General features: G+C 37.6%; 1 protein-coding gene across 2 annotated transcripts in view; it reads right to left on the reverse strand.

Moving 5' to 3' along the window:
• NHSL1 (NHS like 1) overlaps positions 1-24,897 on the reverse strand; it is a 302,556-nt gene that overhangs the window by 247,818 nt on the left and 29,841 nt on the right. Inside the window, exons 2-6 of one of the 2 annotated variants that reach the window (XM_049113039.1) lie at positions 22,594-22,811; positions 22,330-22,428; positions 20,552-20,707; positions 18,935-19,003; positions 17,985-18,072 (exon numbers count right to left, since the gene is read on the reverse strand). The gene's annotated coding sequence lies outside the window, so the exon portion shown is untranslated. The remainder of the gene's footprint in view (positions 1-17,984; positions 18,073-18,934; positions 19,004-20,551; positions 20,708-22,329; positions 22,429-22,593; positions 22,812-24,897) is intronic. The other variant, XM_049113042.1, reaches the window with a different exon arrangement.

The raw sequence follows: 24,897 nt of genomic DNA on the forward strand, positions 1-24,897 counted from the left end.
TTCAGAGAGAGAAGATAGCTGTAGAAAATTAAATATAGCAAATAAACAACCCCTAATCACAATCAGAGCAGTTAGATATAAATCCTGTATGTTATTCAATATATGAGCTTTACAAAGAACAAGGGCAAAGATAAAAAGAAAACCTAAGGGCACTTGAGTGGCTCAGTAGTTGAGCATCTGCCTCTGGCTCAGGTTGTGATTCTGGGGTCCTGGGATCGAGTCCCACATCAGGCTTCCTGCAGGGAGTCTGCTTCTCCCTCTGCCTATATCTCTGCCTCTCTCTGTGCCTCTCATGAATAAATAAACAAAATCTTAAAAAAAAAAAAAAAGAAAGAAAGAAAGAAAGAAAGAAAGAGAGAAAGAAAGAAAACCTAAATCATTTCTTAGCCAATTTCTCCAACAGCTTATTGAGAAGGAATTGGAAGTACCAGTATTATACTAATACACACTATTTTTAGCACATAGCTTTCATATTTGTATATTTAGCATGTTTTTAACCACTTAGTAATCCATATTGGGTCCTTTCCATAGTATGGATTACTCCCTCCAGAGCTGTTTTAACTCAGCAGCTTTTTGAAAACTCAGCTGGCCTTTGTCAACAGACAATAAAAGAAACAGCTTATAAACCGATTATTTTGTTTGCTATGAATATTGTTTACAACAGCTTCACTTGAGAAATTCCTTTCTAAACTTATGTTATGAAAGTTTTGCTTCCCGGAAGAAATGTTTTTCATCTCACGGTTAATTAAAAACTTTTAACAGACTATCGTTCCCTTTTCACTTTGGTCTCTATGAAACTTCAAGACAAATTTACTGTTCTATGGCAGTGTCTGTGGCCTCCTGACCAGGATATAAGTCTCCTATTGGCACCCAATATCACACTGCAATTATTAACTTTCTACTCTATTTCCTATGGCCATAGTTTTTAAAACATGGTATTTATTTACTTTCTTATATGTGTATTTAGTGAGCTGCCTCAAATCCTTGGTTGAAAAGGTGAGGTGGGCATTAGATTTAAATTAATTCTAAACCAATTATTTAATATGGGTGCCATCATTCCCAGTTAACTCCTCTTATTTTTAATGTTCTAAAGGCACAAATATTGTTTGTGCATTATCAAAGGGAGGCACCTGAACTAAATGCACCCACCTGGCAACTGCAGTGGCCACCCACTGCCAGACTGATCAGACTCAGCACGTCCTGCCCCATCTGGGTGTGCCAAGTCATCTTATCCAAACAGTAGACCTCTCTCTTATCCAGTACCCATGCTCCAAATATGGTTTTGTGAGATGATGAGAAGACTCAGATGAATTTACTATTCCATAAACTCAATATTTTCCTTCTGTAATTTCTAACTGAGGATCCTAATTCTCAGCCTCTTTCCTTCCTCCCTCTTCTGGCCATTTTGTGATTTCATTCTTCATCTTCAAAAAAACAAAAAGAAAAAAGAAACGGATAAAACAGTAGGCTGTTAAAACTGTGTACCTGAGACAAGAAGTCGGAGACCAAGTCCCTCTGGTAACAATGGGAAATTAAGGACTTTCTTTTCTTATTTCAGGACTCTCTGAAACAAAACTTCTTCTAGAATTATCTATAGAGTTTGCTTGCACTTCCCACATGCAGTAAATATCTAAATTGTCTACTTCTTTTTGATCATGGAGAACTAAGCAAGGCATGGTCAGGAAAATTGATCTTTCTCAGTTATGTAGAAGTTATTTTAAGTTTAGTCTCCTTGATTTACTCTTTTTTCTTTTTATTTTCAACCACTAGTGAAACCTAGGCATGTAACATTCTTTGAAAACATAATTATGTAAATATAAGTAAGATATAATTCTCTTATTTAGTAAGTCTCCAGGAGAAAAATCTAACACTGAGGGAAAAAATGCTCTCAACTATGTATAATCCTTTGCACTCATTTTTGTTCACATCTAGTGAAAGGGCTACTTGTAATTCTGGCTACCTCCATTGGAAAATGCAAAATGTTAGAATTTTTCATTGTTTTATCATGCCTCACTAGATAAACATGATAAGGGAACACTGCCAAAAGCAGAATAGTTCATCATCTTGTGCAGGTCATTGATTATTTGTATTATGGTCCATTCCAAGGATTGAATCCAAAGAGATTTTCAATTAATTTGGGAACTGGAACATTCTTAGAAATTTCCACAATTATATATCTTAGTTACAGGTAACTTTACTATGGAGGTAATGGAACTGAAGCCTCAGGGTCCCCTCACATGATGTTTCCTAAGCCCTGTGAGGGGACCTTTCCAATGTGTCCATAGAATCACATAATTTTGTAAGGTTTGCAAAGTCAATCGTTTTTTGTTTTGTTTGTTTTCCTCAGAGAAGGACCCCAAAATTGCATAAGCTTTGGGCTGGATAAAACCTAGATCTATGCCTCATCTCAACGAAAGCAACTCAGCAGTTTATTTTTCTCCAAAGTAAGATTGTAACCATAGCAAACCAGCTCTCTTCTGTAAAATACTGTTTTAATTGCATAAGCCTGAGAAAGAATGTGTGCTTATTGGGTCATTTATATTGTTGTTGTTTTTTTTTTTTTTTTTTAATTTTTATTTATTTATGATAGTCACACACAGAGAGAGCGAGAGAGGCAGAGACATAGGCAGAGGGAGAAGCAGGCTCCATACACCGGGAGCCCGACGTGGGACTCGATCCCGGGTCTCCAGGATCGCGCCCTGGGCCAAAGGCAGGCGCTAAACCGCTGCGCCACCCAGGGATCCCTGTTGTTGTTTTTTTTAAAGATTTTATTTATCTATTCATGGGAGACAGAGAGAGAGAGAGAGGCAGAGACACAGGTAGAGGGAGAAGCAGGCTCCAAGCAGGGAGCCCAAAGTGGGACTTGACCCCTGGTCTCCAGGATTCTGTGCTGAGCTGAAGGTGGTGCTAAACCGCTAAGCCATCCAGGCTGCCCTATATTAAGATTTTTTTTAATTTTTTTATTTATTTATGATAGTCACACACTCAGAGAGAGAGAGAGAGAGAGAGAGAGAGAGGCAGAGACACAGGCAGAGGGAGAAGCAGGCTCCATGCACCAGGAGCCCGACGTGGGATTCGATCCCGGGTCTCCAGGATCGCGCCCTGGGCCAAGGGCAGGCGCCAAACCGCTGCGCCACCCAGGGATCCCTATTAAGATACTTTTAAAGTAATATGGGAGCACCTGGATGATGCAGCTGGTAAAGCGTCGGACTCTTTGATTTCAGCTCAGGTCATGATCTTTGGGTCCTGAGATCAAGCTTTGCATGGTGCTCCACCCTCAGTGCAGTCAGCTGGAGATTCTCCTTCTCCCGCTGCCTCTCACATGCTTGTGCTGTCTCTTTCTCTCTTTAAAATAAATAAACAAATCTTTACAGAAAATAAAAATAGAATAAATAAAAGTAGTATGGAAAGGCAATTTGGAAAACAGGGCCTTCTTTCTATTCAAGTAAGTCCAATTGCAATTTCAAGATTAAGTTTTAATTTCTATTAATAATTTAGCCATAACTCATGTTTCCCGATGAACTAAGAGAATTTGGCAATAATTCAATATACAATTAAGATTTTATAGAGATGACCAACTTTAAAAAAAATGTTATAAATGCCTATACATGCCTATAAATGCCTATAAAGAGTTGAAATAATGTCCTCCTCACATCTCCCCATCTAAACAAATATATATATGTATATATATTTTAAAGATTTTATTTATTTATTCATGAGAGACACACAGAGAGAGACACAGGCAGAGACAAAGGCAGAGGGAGAAGCAGGCTCCATGCAAGGAGCCTGATGTGGGACTCGATCCCGGGTCTCCAGGATCACATCCTGGGCTGCAGGCGGCGCTAAACCCCTGCGCCACCGGGGCTGCCCCTAAACAAATATATTAAGGAAAAAAAATCAACTGTTAAAAATTACATGTCCATTATAATCTGTAGGGAAGGAGCTAAAGTTTTCTCAAATCAGAACATCTAAACATATGAGCATCTTTCATCAAAGAGCACTCTCTCTGCAGTGTTGTTGTTGTTGTTGTCGTTTTTAAAGTAGGCTCCAGGGCAGCCCAGGTGGTTCAGTAGTTTAGCACTGACTTCAGCCCAGGGCGTGATCCTGGAGACCCGGGATCGAGTCCCACGTCAGGCTCCCCGCATGGAGCCTACTTCTCCCTCTGCCTGTGTCTCTGCCTCTCTCTCTGTGTGTGTCTCTTGTGAATAAATAAATAAAATCTTAAAAAAAAAAAAAAGTAGGCTCCATGCCCAACATGGAGCCCAGTGTGGGGCTTCAACTCATGATCCTGAGGTCAAGACCTGAGCTGAGATGAAGAGATGGATGTTTAACCAATTGAGCCACCTAGACACCCTCACTCTTTCTGTAGTTGCTGGTCTTGGCCAAAAGGAAGTTAAGGAAAAGGTAGTTCATAATAGCCTGGTATCCAAAAACACCTAGATTTTTGTGGACCATAGTCAATGCCTCAAATTATACTGAGAAACAAACAGGCAGTCAAGGGGGAATGTGGAGTACAATTCTGAACAAGTTATAATTTTACTCTTTGTAGCTTGTGCCTTTTAGCCATAATGTAGTTCAATTTCACATGATCTAGTTTCCAGATGGCCTCCCAGAGCAAGTTGCAGACACCCATTCTAACATTGACAAAGACTAACTCACATAGAATTCTCAAGGCTATCACCCACAGCAGGTGCTCACCCCTAAATATCTGTTGATGATACACCATGCCAATTATGGCAAGCCAGGACTGAGTATCTATTGCTCAGATGACCTTGCCCACAATTCCCACTTGGATCCTCGTTTGTGCCCCTTCCAAAAAGTCACTTAGATTTGAATTGTGGTACTGATTCCATAGTTAAAGATTCAAAAATATATTTCTATACCTCAAGAGTGAAGAGGTTAGGTCAAGGCCAAGTTTCTTAATTTCATGGTAGGGAGGAAGAAAGCTGACAATTCCATAAAATGTCTTGATACCAGTGCCTTTCTGCTTTAAAAGTGACCGACATTTTTGAGGCATATATCATGTGCTAGGCATTATGCCTTTATGTATACATGCATGAGCTATATATGCATTAACTCATTTAAATAACTACCAGGCCTGTGAAGGTTTTATTATCACTGCCATTTTATAGGTAAGGAAATTAATTCATAGGCGTGGTCTAACAGTGACTAGCTAGTAAGTGAAGGAGAAATTCTGGATTTATTTTTTTAATTTTATTTATTTATTTTAAGTAATCTCTACACCCAATGTGAGGCTGACCCACACACGACCCTGAGATCAAGAGCTGCATATTCTTCCAACTGAGCCAGCCAGGCAGCCAGGCACCCCCAAAATTCTGGATTTAAATTCAGCCTGTCTCACTTAAAAGCTTGAATTTGAAAACATTATGCCTATGTTTCCAAAGTTTTAAACAGAATCTCTGGCAATCTGTGATAGAATTTTATTTGGGACACAGATGTTTCCTTAAATATTGAAAAAATCATGTTCTTTTGAAAATCTTTCAATCCCCCCTTTCCTATCAAGGAAAAAGGTTCAATTTACTGCTAGGTTGTCAACATCTCTCTAACCCTTCATGCTCTCATTTTATAAACAGTGAGACCAAGCCCACAGGATCAGCCTTTGGCAGGTAGTGGTATCTAGCTGGAATTGAACAAGTATTTTCATATATTTTATGTTTATGGAGTGTGTTACAGGTTTTTCATCATGTAGTAAAAATAACTTTTCCTTTTCAGTGAACATATTTAAATACTGGTCATATTAAAGAAAAATATTAGGTAAATATAATGATCTGCTTTATGGCAAGGCTATAATCTCTAGTTATCCAATCAAACACTAATCTAGGTGGTGCTGTCAAGGTATTTGTAGAGGTGACTAAAGTCCATAATCACTAGATTTATGTAGGGAGATTATTTTGGATTATCTGGCTGGGCCCAATGTAATCATAAGGGTCCTTCTAAGGGAAAAAAAGGAAGGCAAGAGAGTCAGAGGAGGACAGGAGGGATATAATCACAAGCCAAGGAACGTGGATAGAAAAAGGCAGAGAATGGATTTTCCCCTAAAGCCCTTTGAAGGGATGCAGACCTCAGGACACCTTGACTTTAACCCAGTGAAACTGTTTTGGTCTTTGGACCTCCAGAATTGTATAAGAGAGTAAATCTGGGGCAGCCCCGGTGGCGCAGCGGTTTAGCGCCGCCTGCAGCCCAGGGCGTGATCCTGGAGACCCGGGATCGAGTCCCACGTCAGGCTCTTTGTATGATGCCTGCTTCTCCCTCTGCCTGTGTCTCTGCCTCTCTCTCTCTCTCTCTCTCTCTGTGTCTATCATGAATAAATAAAATCTTTAAAAAAAAAAAAAAAAAGAGAGTAAATCTGTGTTGTTGCACTGACTTTAACCCAGTGAAACTGTTTTGGTCTTTGGACCTCCAGAACTGTATAAGAGAGTAAATCTGTGTTGTAAGACACTTAGTTTGTGATACTTCATTACATCAGTAACAGAAAATGAATACACTAGTTAGTCTATGTTGTTGGCAAGGCCTCCATTGGCAGAGTAAACCAGTCTGGACCAAATTCGAACACCTGTACAGAAACCCTAGGAACAGTCCGCTGATTAAATGATTTAGAGAGGGGGTGCCTGGCTGGCTCAGTCAGAAGAGCTTACAACTCTTGATCTCAGGGTTGGGGTTTGAGCCCCACTTTGGGTGTAGAGATTACTTAAAAATAAAATCTTTAGGAATGCCTGGGTGGCTCAGTCAGTTAAGCATCTGCCTTTGACTCAGGTCATGATCCTGAGTCGGAGATCAAGTCCACATCAGGCTCCCAACTCAGGGAGGACTCTGCTTCTCCCTCTGTCCCACATCCCACCTGTGCTCACTCACTCTCTCTCTCAAATAAGTAAACAAAACTTAAAAAAAATAAAGTCCTTAAAAAAATTTTAAAAGCTTAAAAAAGATTTAGAAAAGAATAGCTCTCTTCTTCCAAATTTTCAAATGTTACTTTATGCCTGCTGACATGTTATTGGTATATGGGAGGTGCCTGGGTCACCATTAGAAAGCAGTCTTTGGACTGAAGATTTGATGTTTCTAAATGAAACGCTGCACAGACACCAACTCCCAGGCTTTCTGACCCTCTGCTCTTTTGGTGGTTGTGAATTTCTTAACCATCTTTAGGTCTGACCACACAATAAAAAGTTATAACCCTTCATTATGGCATTGGTCTAGAAATTGTTCTCCTTCTTGATTTATGATTTCTCATTTAGCTTATTTAGCTTAAACTTCTTATTTTGTCCTAATCTCTGTTTCATGATCTAGTGACTGGTTTCATTCCCATCTGGATCATCAATGGGTATATGATCCTAATGGCATTGCTCATATGATCCCTATGTCATGTTCAACCCATCTCAAACATTGACTTTTGGTCATGCAACTGGACCTTTTTTATGGACTTCAAAGTCAGAAAAAAAAAAAAAACATCTTTTTTCCTATAGTATAGGCTCACAGATTATTATTTTTTAAGATTTAATTTCTTTATTTGAGAAAGAGAGAGAGTTATGAGGGGGTGAGCAGAGGGAGAAGGAGAAGCAGGCTGACTGTGGAGCCTGATGTAGGGCTCAATTCCAGGACCCTGAAATCATGAAATCATGACCTGAATTGAAGCCAGGCACTTAATGGACAAATCACCCAGGCACCCTGATTATTTTTAAATAGTATTCTTACTACATGTAAACTTTTTCAACTGCATAGTACAAAGAGGCATTGAACTTATTTTGAACCCCAATTCCCTTCTCCAGAGGCAGAAGGTTGTGAGAGAGAGGGAGACAGAGAGAGACAGACAGACAGACAGAATTATTCTTCCAGATGCACATGCAAGGTTAGGTCAGTATCCATAATTTTATAGCAGTAGCATTCTGTACACTGTTTTGTACCTTGCCTTTTTTTTTTTTTTACTTAAAAAAATCTCTTAGCATTGTTGTGAAGATTAATCAATTAATCCTTAGTTTATCTCTGAATACTTATTTTGTTAAATAAAATACATAGATTCTCTTTTAAAACGATGTCTAAGATTTTAAATTAAAGAATCTCCTTAGTCATTAATCTTTATTATTTCAAGTATTTTTACTATTTTTAAGTATTATATATCTCTTTAAATAATGCTTAAAAAAGCATATTTTATACTCCTATAATAAATATAAACTGTAATTTTGGTTGTTGTTGTTTTTTAAATACTTATATAGAATTTGTCATTAATGACGGAGCCTGAAAACTTGTAACTATATATTCTAAAAGGGATGTAAGTCATAGTTTGTGCAGTCTTTTCCCTGATGTTGAATATTTGTGTTATATCTAAACTTTTGCTATACATGAAGCAATACTAAAATTTTTAAAATCTTAAAATGGGGAGGGATTTTAGAAATCACACTTCCTTAATAGAAGTATATCCTATGACATTCCATATTGCCCAAGTTCTGCTGAACACATTTGTGAAACCACTTCGTGGAAAAGCCCATTCCGTTTTTCCACTTTGAACTGCTTGAATACAAAGTTCTATATCTTTCACTCTATTTGCTCTTGTCCAGGCCTCATTCTATCCCATCCTGTATTTGCAGTCTAGACTTCAGACCTGAGGTCAAGGCTTTCAGCCTGTGCCCTATCCCACAGGCACCCATTCTCCATCAGCCACATGAACTTTAAAAAATATATCAATTTTTAATGGAACATTTTTAAAGAGGTTTATAACATGTTTAGTCTTGATGCTTTTGTATTTTCATAGAATGTTTACCAATTACATTTGTTAGCTGAGCAAATGTAAAACAAAGCTATATATTTACTTCTGATACCATAGGCAAACCAGATAAAAAAATGTTCAGTGTATATTTTCAAATTAATTTTACTTACTAATTTGATACTGGGTAATTGGCATTAAAAAATAATGATAGCCACTAAGTGAAGTATATTAAATCTCTCAACTGAATTTCTGGCACAAGGTTGGGATTAACAAACCAACAGCTGCTCTGCTAAACAAAGTTCCTGGGAGAATTAGAAGCTGTCAGCTGATGGCTCAGATGAGAACAAAATGTGTTACACCGTTGCTACCAGAAAGGCCATATACCAGAAAGTTTCGAAACTATACCTTTCTCTGGTTTTCTAATGTTCTTTCTACAAGAACTCCTAATCTTAGGAATTCCAAAGAAGTTTTTTTTTTTTTTTCCAAAGAAGTTTAAATGAATACTAAAATAGCTATTGAATAATTCCAAATTTGAAGAAGGGAATGGAGAAAAGCTGACGATAATTTCATAAAGATCTCCCAGGATTTAAAAGGAAAATGATGTCTTGGGGCAATCTAGGCACCATTATAATAAAATAGTGATTGGGAACTAGATGCATTGATTGTGAGAACCGATGGCTGAATTACAGATTACATGAGGGCAAAAAACTGCTGTTCCCTGTATCTGGGACAGCCCTTCCACCCAGGAACAAAGCCTGGCCCACTGTAGACACTAAAACTAAAAAGAAATTCCAGTGCAAAAAAAAAAAAAAAAAAAAAGACATTATTATGCTAAAAATTATAAATATAAACATGGATTAATATACATTCCACATTCAAACCTATAATAAATTGTCAACTAATTCTAAGAACAAAGACTAAATCATCTTAACCACAAACTTCATATTTTATTGAGACATACAAATGCTGAAAGAATTCATCACCAGCAGACCCACACTTTTAAGACATATTAAAGAAAGTCCTGTAGGCAGAAGAAAAATGATAGCAGATGGAAATACAGATTTAAACAAAGGAATAAAGAACACTGGAAATTGCAACTACATGGGTAAATTACGTGATTTTTTTCTCTCATTTAAATCTCTTTAAATGATATTTGAATCTTTAAACAAATATGATGACCATGTATTATAGAGTTAATAACATGGAAAATTAAAGTGTATTATATAGACTTTATATATAATACAATACAATAGCAGAAAGGCTAGGAGGAGAGAAATGGAAGTATGCTGCTATAAGTTACTTTAAAATTGTGAAGTGAGGGATCCCTGGGTGGCGCAGCGGTTTGGCGCCTGCCTTTGGCCCTGGGCGCGATCCTGGAGACCCGGGATCGAATCCCATGTCGGGCTCCCGGTGCATGGAGCCTGCTGCTCCCTCTGCCTGTGTCTCTGCCTCTCTCTCTCTCTGTGTGACTATCATAAATAAATAAAGAAAAAAATATATTAAGAAAAATTGTGAAGTGATATAATATCCATAGAAAGTAGACTGCGATAAGTTAAAAATGTATACTATAAACCCAAAAGCAACCACAAAAATAACAGAGTTATAGTTAATAAGCCACTAAAGGGGATAAAATAGAACCACAGAAATAATACTCAATTAAAGTTTAAAATGAGAGAGAGAGAGATTGGAAAACAAAGAATGGATGAAACAAATGGAAAATAAATAGCAAAATGATAGACTTAAGTCAAATTTGTCAATAATCACATTAAATGTAAATAATCCAAATGTCCCCAAAATAAGCAGAAATCGTCAGTTTGGATTTTAAGAAAACAAAACAAGAACAAACTCTATGCTGCCCAAGAAAATACTTTAAATTACTAGGATAATAGGTCATTTTATAATGATAAAGGAATCAATTCATCTAGAGGACATGCCATTATAAATGTTTTTTTTTTTTTTTAAGATTTTATTTTTAAGTAGTCTCTATACCCAACACGGGGCTTCGACTCACAATGCTGAGATCAAGAGTCACATACTCTACCAACTGAGCCAGCAGGTACCCCATGCAATCCTAAATGTTTATGCTCTTATTAACAGTTTCAAAATACATGTAGCAAAAACTGACAGACCAGCATGGACAAACTGACAAATCTACAATTATAGTCAGAGATATCCATATCCCTTTCTCAAAAATTGATAATGCAAGTAGACAGAAAATCCAGAAAACAATAGTTCAATGGCCCTATCAGTTTTCACTGACATTTATAGAATACTTTATCCAACAGCAACAGAAAACATAACTTTTTCAATTGCACATGGAATATTTACTAAAACAGACCATATTTTTGGCCACAAAACAAGTGTCAATAAATTTAAAAGGATTCAAGTCACACAAAATATGTTCTCTGACCACAATAGAATTAAATTTGAAATCAATAACAGAAAGCTCTCTGGCAAATCTGCAAATATTTAGAAACAAAATAACACAGTTTTTAACAATCCATGGGTCAAAGAAAAAATCAAAAGTGAAATTGAAAAGTTTTTTTTTAACTGAATGAAAATTAAAACAATTTAGTGGGAAAATTTATAGCACTAACCATCTATATTAGAAAAAAGAAAAGGTATCAGATCACAATCCAGCTTCCACCTTAAGGAACTAGAAAAGCAAGGCAAATCAAAGCCAGAGTGAAGCAGAAGAAAGGAAATAGTTCAGATTAGTGAGGAAATAAAAGAAATAGAAAACTTTAAAACTATAGAGAAAATAGTGAAATTAATACACAAAATTCAATTGTGTTTCTATATAATTGGTAATGAGCAACTGGATATTCAAATTTGAAAAAGAAATGATTTACAATAGTATCAGAAACCCATAAAATACTTTGGGACAAATTTGATAAAATACATCCAAGATTCCAAACTAAAAACTACAAAACACTACTGAGAGAAATTAAAGACTTAAATAAAGTGGAGAGTTACCTTGTCATGGTCAGAACACTTAAGACTGTTAAGAAGCCAGTTCTTCCCAAACCATCTATGAATCCAATGCAATTCCAATCAAAACCCCAGAAGGTGATACATGCTACAATATGAACCATGAACACATTATGCTAAGTGAAAGAAGATACACATAAAAGGGCAAATGTTATATACTTTCATTTATATGGAATGTCCACAAAAGGCAAATCACAAAGAACAGGAAATAGGTTAGTGGTTACTAAGAGCTGGTGGGAGGGTAATGGAGAGTGATTGCTAATGGATACAAGGTTTCTTCTGGGGGTGATGGAAATGTTCTGGAATTAGAGTGGTGATGGTTGCTCAACCTTGTGAATATACCAAAAACTACTAAATTATACCCTTAGGAAGGCTAAAATGGTGAATTTTATGTGATACGAATTTTATCTCAATTTTTAAAAATCTACCTAAAAAAATCCTAGGAGACATTTTTGGAGCAATTTACAAGTTGATCCTAGAATTCACATGGAAATGTAAAGGACCAACAAATCAAAACCACAATGAGATGTCACCTCACACCAGTGAGAATAGTGAAAATTAACAAGACAGGAAACAACAAATATTGGAAAGGATGGGGAGAAAGGGGAACCCTCTTGCACTGTTGGGGGAATGCAAGCTGGTGCAGCCACTCTGGAAAACTGTGTGGAGGTTCCTCAGAGAGTTGAAAATAGAGCTATCCTATGACCCAGCAATTGCACTTCTGGGGATTTACCCCAAAGATGCAGTGAAACGGGAGGACACCTGCGCCCCAATGTTTATAGCAGCAATGTCCACAATAGCCACACTGTGGAAGGAGCCTTGGTGTCCATCAACAAATGAATGGATAAAGAAGCTGTGGTCTATGTATACAATGGAATATTACTCAGCCATTAGGAACGACAAATACCCACCATTTGCTTCGACATGGATGGAACTGGAGGGTATTATGCTGAGTGAAGTAAGTCAATCGGAGAAGGACAAACATTATATGGTCTCATTCATTTGGGGAATATAAAAAATAGTGGACGGGATTAAAGGGGAAAGGCGAGAAAATGAGTGGGAAATATCAGAGAGGTAGACAGAACATGAGAGACTCCTAACTCTGGGAAACGAAGTAGTGGAAGGGAGGTTGGAGGGGGGCTGGGGTGACTGGGTGACAGGCACAAGGAGGGCACTTGACGGGATGAGCACTGGGTGTTATACTGTATGTTGGCAAATCGAACTCCAATAAAAAAATACAAAAAAAGGAAATGTAAAGGACCTGACAAAGTCAAAACAACTTTGAAAAAGCAGAACAGAGGTAGGGCTAAGGCTACTCTACTTCAACACTTACTATAAAGGCACAATGGTGAAGACAGTAGACAAATCAACAGAACAGAATATAGAGTATAGAAAGAGACCTGCACTTACATGGACAAGTGATATTTAGCAAAGATGCAAAGGCAATTCAGTGGAGAAACGATAGTCTTTTCAACAAACAGCGCTATAATAATCAGATATCCATTACAAAAAAATAAACTTCCACCCATACCTTGCACTATATACAAAAATTAACTAAAAATTGATCGTTGATCTAAATATAAAACCTAAAACTACAAACCTAGAAGATAACATAGGACAAAATCTTTGTGACCTTGGGTTAGGCAGCAATTTCTCACATACAACACAAAAATCACAATTCAGAAAAAAATATTAATAAACTGGACTTGGTAAAAATCTGAAAATTATACCTTTGGAAGATATTGTTAAGAGAATTATAAGACAAGCCATGGATATATATCTATCTGTTAAAGGACTCATATCAGAATATAAAGAACTCCTTATTTTATTTTTTTTATTTTATAACCCGGCAGTAAAAAAGTGAAACTGAGAAGCAAAATGAGTCCTGGCAGTGTTCTGGCCACAAATGCTGGTTGCCCTGAGAGATAGCTAAACGGGGCCTTACCCACACTTTGGTTACATGAACTAATAAGTTACCCTTTCTGTCTGAGCTAGTGTAAGTTTTCTATTACTTGCAACCAAATATGTGTCTTCAATATGAGTCATTTAGAGGAATGGAAGCATGAGAGAGAGGAATCAAAAGAAGGAATGTAAGAATGAGTGTAAGAGGAACTGTTGAGAAATATTAAATTTGGTGTGATCACAAGGAACTAGTGATATATGGTCATGATTGTGGTAGTTGGCTCTGAGTTCATTTTCTACCATCTATTAAAAATTTTAAAGCACACATATTTCAACTCAAGAAATCAACTGCTAGATGTCCTCCTAGAGAAATACTGGCACACATTCACAGGAGAAGCATATAAAGGATATTCCCCACAGCTTCCTGTAATAATAAACAATCACAAACAACTAAATTGTCCATCCAAAAACTTAACAAAATGTTAAGTAATCCATTGTAGAGCCACATCATGGAATACCTGGCAGGAGTTTCAAAGAATAAGATGGAGCCATTGGCACTGACATGCCAAAGAACTTCCAGGCCATGTTGTTACGAAAGAATGCAAATTGCATTCTTTAGCATATTTAAGTTTTTAAAAAATGAAACATGCAGAAACAAATCTCTATATTTCTATATATAGATATGCATGTAGGGAAGACTGCAAGAAGGTTCCACCTCCAATAAATAATTGAATTCACCTCCAGGGAGAAGATGAGGATTGGGAGGAGTTAACAGGAGGGTTTTTGGTTTGCCTGTTTTGCTTGAAGATTTTACACATGAATAAACCCAACAGAACTTGTTTAACTAAAGCAAATGAGGGGATCCCTGGGTGGCGCAGCGGTTTGGCACCTGCCTTTGGCCCAGGGTGCGATCCTGGTGACCCGGGATCAAATCCCAATGTTGGGCTCCCGGTGTAATCGTAGATAAATAAAAAATAAAAAAATAATTTAAAAAAAGCAAATGAAAGAGTAAGAATAATTTTTACAGAGCATAAACAGTCTACTATTATGTAAAATAGGTAAGGTCCTTGCCAAATGGAAATGACTAAATGTACACGATCTAAGGGTCAACGTTTTAGGGGCCTATGCACATAATCTCCACTAATAAAATGAGCAAATAGTACTAAGAAAGAGAACTTTTTAAAGGATTGCTTAGGATAGGTTATAAGGAATATAATAATGTGCTTTAAAGGATTGCTTAGGATAGGATATAAGGAATATAATAATGTGCCATATTTATGAATAGAATATCAGATTTTCTAATGAATTGTTTTTAAGTTTATCTATAGATTTCTTGTTGGAAACAGTGGATTCTCTATGGGGAGAATGTTTAGGTTTTCATGAAACCTGTTGAATCCGTGTTCCTTGGTAAGAAGCATCAGAAATGCTCTGGAAATGAAGGCAAAAATTTATTGAACACTATGAAGAAGCTCCTGTGAGACTTAGTTGCATGTAAGAAGACATGCAACTTTAGCCCTCAGGAAAAACAAGAACTAAATGGTTCTTGGATCTAGGCCACTGACGGACATCAGTCCTTCTTAGAAACAGGAATCTTGAATCTCGTGATACAAGGACAGAAAGGCATTGGCAAGTCCTGGAGTGGCTTTCAATCTCCTGGTTACTGACACTGGCCATTCATGTCCTGAGAATTTAGAGGTTTTTGAAGACTTTCTGAGCTCACATTCCAGCAATGTTACTTACTAATTCATGTGACTTTGAGCAAATTATTTAACCAGAACTCCCTTCATCTATAAACATGGAATAAACCATACTGGCTTCTAGAGTTTTTGAGAGGATTAAGTTATATAATCACATATAAAATTACTAGTATAGAGTTTGTATTCCATTGACACTGGTTATTATTATTTCCTCTTCATGAACAGATATACCAAAATGTTAAGTATTCATAATAGTGGATGTATGGAAGAATTTTCTCTCCTTTTACAGAGCTACCCTAATTATAATGTTTCCTTCTAATTGTAAAAATACACATTTTTAAGCTCTCAGTTGCAATAATCTGATAAATAGCATTATATAGGATCTGCCACTAAAAATTAGATATTTTTTATGATCAATCATCATTGTTTAGATGTCTTTTTTAAAAATGTTTTATTTTTTAAGACTTTATTTATTTATTTGAGAGAAAGAGCATGCACAGAGGGAGAAGGAGTAGCAGACTCCCTGCTGAGCAGGGAGCCAGATGCCAGGCTCAATCCCAGGATCCCAAGACCATGGCCTGAGCTAAAGGCAGATGCTTAACCAACTGAGCCACCCAGGTGCCCCTGTTTGGATATCTTTAACAGAGCTTAAGAACTACAATATGAAATTTTACCCATGGATATTAACAAAATTTTTGCCTCCTAGACAAACATAATACATTTCTTTAATTGGAACTGTTTTAGCTCAATAGACTCAAGTGAATTTCAAAAGTGTGTATCTCATCGTTTGGCTCTTTTTTCATATATTCATTATTCATGATAGTTCTGTCTTGGTCTTAAACAAATAAACACTAGAATATTTAAAAATACTGAACTGTCTGTCCTGGGAAGAAATATATCCCAAATGACTAAAACCAAAAAGGTCACAAGATGTTTCCCTTCATTTTGTCATCTGATCCTAGATATGCTGCTTTCAAAACACAAGCTACAGTAAGTAGCTATTTAGAGACAAGACAGCCCAAATCTATCATTTAAAAGAGGAAATAAGTGGTAAGAGCACTGCATTCTTCAACTGGAACTTTTGAACTGAAAACTTTTAGTTTAAAATAATTCCCCATGACAAGGTATTTATAGGAGAAGAATCCCCAATCAGTGGTAGCAGATCATGTAAGCTGGCTTCCTTCTCTCCTGGCTCACCATCTCTCCAACCAGCCTCTTCTCCAAGTATGATGGTTGGAAAGGGAGATAGTTGCTTTCCTAGTTGGCTGAATAGAAGTAGGGAGGCCATGTGATTCAGTTCTAGCCAATACGGTATAAATAGAAGTCTCTGCTTACAGCTTCTAGAAAAGTTTTTTTAAAGACTGGGGTAGCAGTTTCCTTTGCACTTTGCCCTTTTTTCTTTCTCCTTCTCCCACTTGTCACTCACATGATGCCTGAAATGAAGGTATCTTTCAACGTTGAAAGTGAGGGCCACATGAAGACCTTGCTAAGTCATCATCCCCACTCTGGAAGCTTACCCCCAGATACCTTCTCCATAGAAGCAAATATATCCTTCCCTTATTAACTTCTTGGGTTTTCAGTCACTTGCAGACAAACAAACATATTTATAACAGATAGAAGTAACACATCAGGGAAAATAGATTGCTCTCTGCATTAGTAGTTTCTTTTCCCAAAGACTATAAAGGACCTAAGAAAAAAATGTTTTTATCAAATTGCACTAGGGATGCCTAACAAACCTCCTTTATGTGATGGGCAAAGTGAATTTTGCTTCCCTGAGCTTATTACCAGAATCAGCTTACTGACAGAAATAGTTAAGTAAAGTTAACATTTAAATTTTTTTCACTTTAATGGAGAGTGAATTTATCATTTAAAAACAATATCAGGACACCTGGGTGGCTCAGTTGGTTGAACGTCTGCCTTCAGCTCAGGTCATGATCTCAGGGTCCTGGGATTGAGCCCCACATTGGGCTCCCTGCTCAGGAGGGACCTGCTTCTCCCTCTCCCTCTGCCTCTCGCCCCCATGCACATGTGCACTCTCCTCCTTTCTCTCTCTTGCTCTCAAACAAAAAAAAAAATCTTTTTTCAAAAGGACAATATCAATGAAATTCTGACATATGGATATATAATAGAGTCAGTCTTTTAAGTCCTTTTTTTCCCAAAGAAGTTAAAAACATTCCTCACTACTACTAAGATAAACTATCACAACATAACAATTACATAATATTTTTCATTCTGGGGTTAGGGTACGGTAGATGAAGTAAATCAATATGGGCAATTCTCAGAACCAAACACAGATAAGTGGGCTCAACCACTCCCTTCTCTAAACCCCTACCCATGAGATGATGTGAATTTTTAAGGAATCTCTTCACCCAATGAGGGCTCAAACCTACAACCCCAAGATCAAGAGTTTCATGCCCAACAGACTGAGCCAGGCAAGCACCCCACCCTAGTGCCAGTTTTAAATGAAAATATGTTACTTAGAAGAGGTAATATTAGTTTATCACCATTCTCATACCCATTAAAAATTAGCTAAGTTAGCAAATTAGAGTAGTGGAGCAGTGTGGAACTATTCATTTGACTCTCAAGTGGTTAATTCTTCAATTGCATTAAATAAAAATTAGTGTAATCCATGAACTCACATTCACATCCCAACAAATATTTAATCAGTCACTTACTAGTTTTATAAATGCAAGCAAGGTAACTTCTCTAGGCCATTGTAATAGAGCTACCAGGTAGGTGTTGCCATGAACATGTATGAAGGACCTAGAAGCATAGAAGATCAAATATCTGATCCAGTATCCTTCTGGACCTATCTCAATTCTTATTGTTATAATACTTAGAACAACTATTTTAGGGACAGTATTTTTATCCCCAAATCTGAACCATTAGCCATTAAAAAAAAATTATTTTAGAGAGAGAGTGAGAACATGCGCATATATGAGCACATGGGTTGAGGGGCAGAGGGAGAGAAACTTCAAGCAGACTCCCCTCTGAGCACAGAGACTGGGGAGGGGCTCAATCTCCCGATCCTGAGATCATGACCTAAACAGAAACCAAGAGTCGGATGCTTAACCGACTGAGCCACTCAGGCGTCATTAGCCATTTTATTGCTATACTGCCTCGTCCTACCCATAAGGGTCTCTAGAGAGCTATGACATGAGCTTTTCTGAGGGAGATCACCTTTGTTATTCCTATGCCCAGAATATCTGTCTGAAATTTTCTCCTACTCTGTGAGTTGGGCTAGACAACATAGAAGCCACAAGTCTGAATCCCCCTTGACCCCAGAGCAGGGCCAGCGTGTGTTTTTTCATAAGCGCAGGCTCTGAGAGTAGTCATGGACCAAGAAGAAAGCAAACCCTATTCAAGTTCTGCAGGGGGAAAGGGGAGATGACTCAGCATAGGAGAAAGAGTATGCTGATGCCTTTGTTCCTCCAGAATGGCAGTCCCATTGTGTTCCTCAGGTCTTTGATGTGTCCTTTAATGCCAGCGAGAGCATGATGCTAGACCCAGGAGTGGAGGACCTGTGGTCACCTCATGCTTCCAAGGCCAGCTCTAGCCACAATTCCCTTAGAACCACGTTAGTCCATGTTCATTCTTCCCTCCTATAAAGTCTCGTAGCACTTACCATTCTTGTCTGTAGCTCTCACTTGGCGCTTTTATTTTTATGTGATAGCTTTTAGGTAGATGATAAATTCTTTGAAAACAGAATGGACACATTAGAAACAGATCATAAAGACAACAAACACTTGCTAAATATTTATGCTTGATAATCAAGAGGACCCTTTTGCTTAGCAAAAGTATTCAATGAAAGAGAACTCCTGTCTGCATTAGAAGGAATTTGGAAAGTCCTATAAATCAAGAATTATCAAAGAACGATGTCTAGAGGCTTCACCAGATCTGAAAATGGGTCTAGAAGCATGAGAAAAACGATACCACCAGAAGAGGAAGCGGATTTCGAGGCCAGGGGTAAGGTCAGCACTGCAGCCACTGCAGAGACAACCACAAGGAGAAGTTCCAGCCAGGAGGAGTAACATGTCAACTTATGCCCAAGACTGGGGAACATCTAGTGGATAGATCCACATTTGAACCATTCCTTAGGGCCTCTTATGTGGCATTGGGGAATACCCACTGTAGGACTTTGGACCACTATGATTTGTCTATTGCAAAACATATGTACATAGATGTTGTTTGTTTATCTTTAAATAAAACTTGGTTTTACTACACTATAATTATTGAACTTGCAAGTGGAGTTCATGTCAGTTTACTATACTATCAAATAGACCATTTTCTTGGATTTTGGCTCATGCCAAAGAATATGATTTTGGAGTAAAAAACTCCATCACTAAAATGTTCAGAGCCCAGTTTCCTTTCTTCTGAAATGACAATATTTCTCATCTTAACAAGTCTTTGCTTCTAGTACTTTATCAGGCATATAGTAGACACTTCATGAATATTAGTTTCCTTCCTCTCTTTATGCCATAAACATATCTGGCAAGATGATTATAACTCGAGACATTAATGCATATTTAAGCTCTAATAAATGTTTCCTGTAAGAAAGCAAAGGAAATAGCTTGAACTCTCAGAATCATTGAAGAAAGCCCAAGAAAGCATTGTTACTTTGGTCTTGCTCTTCCCCAAAGTAGATGACATATTATGAAAAGCAAACTGTCTTTTAATTATTTTTGTTTTATGAACCATTTTTCATAAAATCAATTAGGGGAATTAATTTACTTCTTTCTAAGAAGGAAATAACCCTTCAAGCACCATGTATCCTTTACCACCTTTCTCATGCATGAAAATCTTTTTATACCTACTTTACACATCATTTTAATTTTAAATGCTTTTTAAAGGTTTTAAATGGCACTTTCACTGTTTGATATTTATAAACTTGAAAATTAGTAGATTTTGCCTATATTGTACATATTTCTAACTATCCATGTAGATATTCTTCTATGGGCTCTTAGTATTTCAAAAGGTTATGTAACTAGATATTTTTAAAACAAGGAAACAGGAACCAATAATTTGTGTTGGTCCTGGAAAGAGCAAACACAAACATCACTTTTCAATGTATCACATTGTAAATATGTTTTTGGAGTGGTTCACAGGCACTAATGAGGTTGGGGAATATTGATTATATATACATTACTGTATTAAAAAAGAAAATATCTATTCAGGTACAAGTTCCTATCTGTTGATCAATAATAATAATTAGTAAATAAGTAAACAATGCAGTTTGGGATACCTGGGTGGCTCAGTGGTTGAGTGTCTGCCTTCGGCTCAGGGCATGATCCTGGGTTCCTGGGGTTGAGTTCTGCATGGGTTCCCCTGGGAAGGCTGCTTCTCCCTCTGCCTATATCTCTGCCTTTCTCAGTGTCTCTCATGAATAAATAAATAAAATCTTTTTAAAAGAGAAAACAATGTACTTCAATCAACAAATATTTATTAAGCATATATTATATACTCAGAATTATGCTAGGTCCTACAAATCTGACTGTGAATGAAACCCCTTATCTCTTACTAGTTACAAATGATAGAATGATGCAGGTTTTTATTTTTTACTGAATGAAAACATAAAAATTAAAGTTTCATATATTTTAAAATATTAATTTTATCATAATAAATCAATAAATGGGGAACCTAGGTGACTTAGTGAGTTAGGCATCCACCTTGGGGTCTGGTCATGATCCCAGGGTTCTGAGATCCAGCCCTGCATTGCATCCGGCTCCCTGCTCAGCTCTCAGATAAATAAATAAAAAAAATTTTTTAAATAAAATCTTTAAAAAGAAAAAAAAAAAACACCACAAACCCAAATGTTGAGCCAAAATGGAAACTCAGCTATAACAGCTACTGGATTTATGGAAACTATTCTCTTCTTTTAAAATTCAAACTAGCTATAGAAAGCCCTTTCACTCCCAGAGGGCATATTAGTAATAGAAATTGAGATCAGAGGGTTGAAGGAGCAGAGACAAAGTTCATACAAAGTGAAGCCATATGTACCAATTGGATTATTGTTCACAATTCTTTTCTTCCCTCAATTCCTGAGCCATGGAAACCTATAGCACATTAGAGTGGATGGGTGTTTCCCCTACTTTACTGATACAGTGCCATATAACTTGTTCTAGTCAATAGAATGGCAGTAAACATGACACGCACAAAAACTTAAATGTCCTTGTGTCATTTGGCTCAGTGTCTCACATTCCTGTGATTGCCATGAAAACTGACTATGCCCATTAACTGTGTCCCTTCAGTCTAGGGCCCAAAGTGAGATACACAGGCAGTCCTCCACCTAAGAGCCAAGGTATACTGCAGTCTTTATATAGGCTTCCTGTTATAAGCCAGAGTGGCTGTGAGATCTTTGCTGGATTTTTGTAGAAAATAAGTGAACTAATTCACCATTCCTAGGTAAAAATGGCAGTACATGCACAGATTCTAGTAATCCAATTAAAAACTAGTGTGAGTGCTTTATATCCAATTGGAGATAAAAAGACTGACAAATTGTGCGATTAGTTTAAAATCCTTAATAAAGTAATAGACCACACTAGTGAATGGAAACATGGGACATAGATGGGAGTCAGAGGAAGGTGCAGAAACAGAGCCCAAAATGAATTAAGCAGGTCTAGACATCATAGGCTTGTCCAGTTACTGAGAGTTGGTATGTCCCAATAGCAAACTGCCACAGTCAACCAGAGTTGAATTTGTCTCCTGTTAAAAACACAAAGCTTCTCTTCTCAATTCATAGTTGAAACACATTTTCATAGATCAAAGACTTTGCCTTAAGTAATTTAATAAAATGAGACTTTAATTTCAGATCAATATAATTTGAAGAGCAAGCACAATGATATTCTTTGTTTTAGCAACTAAGGAAAGTTAAGAAAGCCTTATTATGTACATCATACATTTGTACCAAACATTCGTTTGCTATGAATGTTGTCATAGCAAACTCTGTGAATGAAGGTTTTGCAATAGTTTAAAAAGAGAAAAGCAATGAAGAGATGATTCGTTACACAGCACACACCTTACCTTATGTGTGGGACACAAAGGTATGCAGAACTCAAAACAATCCACAACATACTCGTCAATGCCATGGTCTTTGGTGTTTGAGGAGGAGAAGTTTAGCTTCTGAAAACAAAAAATAACATTGTTGATTTGAACTTTTCTGGTTTGGTAGTTATGTTGGCACCTAATTTTTGTTTTTGTTTTAGAGTTACAATAAATGTTGGAGGTAAGAAGTTTGCCTCAGTTCATATCTTGTTATTGTAACAGAGAATCCAAACTCAAACTCACTTAAACAGAAAAGAAAATTTATTTATTCATGTAGTGGAAAAGCCTTGGGGTTGTTTAGTGTCATGAGTGGTTTGATCCAGGAGCTCCAAAAATGTAATAAAAATTCAATTTATCTTAGTTTCTTGGCTCAGCATTCTGCTGTGTCAGCTTCATTCTTAAGATTCATGCAGCAGCCTCTGGCATCTCCAGGCTCACATCTTCTCTATTGCTACGAGTTCCTGTGGAAAGAAAGAAAGTAGACCCCATGCACTGCAGTATTCACTCGGATGGAAGCAATCACTGCAGCCAAGGCCACATGCTCCTGTCATACAACCTGAGGCATACAGACAATTTTCAGTGAAAGGTGAGGGTGGGGGAAGTTTCCCAAAATGAAATTAGGATCCCATTTATAAAAGAAGGGGTGACTTTGGGTGGATAAAGAAGATCATGCATCTTCTATAACAGAAGTCAGCAAACTACAGCCCATGAACTACAGATGTCCTAATGCCTGTGTTTATACAGCCACTAGCAAAGAATGGTTTTCCCATTTTTAAATAGTTGGGGGGAGATTTAAAAAGAATAATAGCTCCTGATATTCAAATTTCAGTGTCCCCCTCCACAAAATTTTATTTTTATTTTTATTAATCTTTATTTATTTATGATAGTCACAGAGAGAGAGACACACAAACACACACACAGGCAGAGGGAGAAGCAGGCTCCATGCACCGGGAGCCCGATGTGGGATTCAATCCTGGGTCTCCAGGATCGCGCCCTGGGCCAAAGGCAGGTGCCAAACCGCTGCACCACCCAGGGATCCCTCCACAAAATTTTATTAGAACACAGCCACATTCACTCATTTATGTACTGTCTATGGCTGCTTTCATGTTACAATAGTTACAGCTGAGATGATATGTCCGACAAAACCTAAAAAACTTGCTATTTGATCCTTTAAGAAAACCTCTGCCAACCTCTGCTCTATAGGTTTATATCTTTTAACATACTGTTTTTAATGCATCATAAGGTAGCATTATTGTTAAAATGATTTAAGCCAAGACTGAGGGTCTTCGGCCATCTATATCCTTTTAAAGGAGATCACACACATTTGAGACCTTCAGTTTCAGCTACAGGACACTAGATATCACAGATGTAACAATAAGCAAGATTTCAATTAAATAAAATAGAACTGGACACTACCTAGACAAGAAGACTTCTAATAAGGACAAGCAAATTTTGAAATGCTCCTATGACTTTGCCCCTCCCATGGGACACAGGCAGTGTTATGTGGGAGAGTTGGGAGGACACTAGGATACTTTTGTCCATAAGGGAAGGGAGTATGTATGCCTGGCAGCCAAGCTTTACATTGTTTTAGACACATCAGTTACATGTCTCCCAGGTCCAGTATCTTCAAAGCAAACCACCTTGTCCACAACCCTGCCAATGGCCTGGCTCCAAGCACTTCACCCAGGGGTTCCAAATCCATAGCCCAACCAATGGCCAATAAACATTAAAGTTCCTCAGAGATGAGCAGGAGTATTAGTTTCCAATAGTTGCCATAACAAATTGCTGCCAACTGAATAATTCATTTTTTTAAAGATTTTATTTATTTATTCATGAGAGACAGAGAGAGAGAGAGAGAGAGAGAGGCAGAGACACAGGCAGAGGGAGGCTCCATGCAGGCTCCATGCTGGCAGCCTGACGCGGGACTCGATCCTGGGTCTCCAGGATCAGGCCCTGGACTGAAAGCAGTGCTAAACCACTGAGCCACCAGGGCTGCCCCCAACTGAATAATTTAAAATAACAGAAATGTACTCTGTGTTCTGGGAGCCATGAGTCTGAAATCAAGATGCTGGTAGACTTGTTTCCCTCTTGAGGCTCTGAGGGAGAAGCCATTCCAAGCTTCTCTCCCAGCTTCAGGGGGCTGACAATCCCTGGCATTCTTGGCTTGTGGCTGCACTTTATTCTCTGCCTCCATCTTCCCAGGGCCTTTTCCCTTCTGCATCTCTAGGTCTTCTCCTTTTTTGTGTTTTTTATTTTTTTTATTTTTTATTTTATTTTTTATTTATTTATTTATTTTTTTATGATAGTCACAGAGAGAGAGAGGCAGAGACACACACAGAGGGAGAAACAGGCTCCATGCACCGGGAGCCCGACGTGGGATTCGATCCCGGGTCTCCAGGATCGCGCCCTGGGCCAAAGGCAGGCGCGAAACTGCTGCGCCACCCAGGGATCCCCTTTTTTGTGTTTTATAATGACACACTCATCATTGGATTTAGGGGTCATCATCCTCTATGATGATGTCATCTCATTAGCCCTACTTTAACCATC

Source organism: Canis lupus, chromosome 1, assembly GCF_003254725.2.
Source record: "Canis lupus dingo isolate Sandy chromosome 1, ASM325472v2, whole genome shotgun sequence".
NCBI lineage: Eukaryota > Metazoa > Chordata > Mammalia > Carnivora > Canidae > Canis > Canis lupus.